General features: G+C 34.3%; 1 protein-coding gene across 1 annotated transcript in view; it reads right to left on the reverse strand.

Annotated features, from left to right (window-relative positions):
* The window catches only part of RPS6KC1 (ribosomal protein S6 kinase C1), a 73,627-nt gene that overhangs the window by 17,549 nt on the left and 55,369 nt on the right, over nt 1–709 (reverse strand). The gene's annotated exons all lie outside the window — the stretch shown is intronic.

Genomic DNA, 709 nt, shown 5'->3' on the forward strand with positions numbered 1-709 from the left:
CATAAATAGACACTACAACCAGTCTAGCTTATTCTTTCTAGTTTTACTAGCACACAAAAATCAAAGTTCCTTCTGCAGGTATTAAATGTAAAATTACTTGTCAGAAGTGCCTTGTTTCACCATATTTTCAATACTCTGAAGGTATATAATGTTTGTGCTTCAAGAGGCGGAATCTAAAAAGTTAGTGTTAAAAAAAAAACAATAGAATTTCAAAATAAAGTGATCAAGTGATGAAGCTGGACAGGAATACTGTTAGTTCCATATTTTTTTAATATTCTATCAAACACTTCTACAGTTTTTGTTATTAATAGGACTTTGAAGCAGGCACATCAAAGAGAAGATACAGAGACTATACTGTACACACCACAAGATAAAAGGAAGCCCAACAGATCAGCAAATTTAGTCTCCTAACCATGTTTTTGCTCTGGCTGACATGAAAAAAATCATAACCTGATGGTCTTTTCCTCAGCAGGTACTCGGTCACTTACTATTTCAGTTCTACACCCTGAAAGACTGGCTAAGTGGATGCAATTCAAAAGAATTCACTGGCTTTTGCTATCTTTGCCCATGAGTTTGCTCTGAAGGACAATATTATACATCAATTCCTACAAAACCAGAATGCAGTTCAGAATGTGGTAATCATTGTATTTAGGAAAGTTCAAAAAAAGTGAAAGTGAACAGCCTGAGCTTTCAAATAACTGTGATTTAA

Source organism: Meleagris gallopavo, chromosome 2 (genome assembly GCF_000146605.3).
Source record: "Meleagris gallopavo isolate NT-WF06-2002-E0010 breed Aviagen turkey brand Nicholas breeding stock chromosome 2, Turkey_5.1, whole genome shotgun sequence".
NCBI lineage: Eukaryota > Metazoa > Chordata > Aves > Galliformes > Phasianidae > Meleagris > Meleagris gallopavo.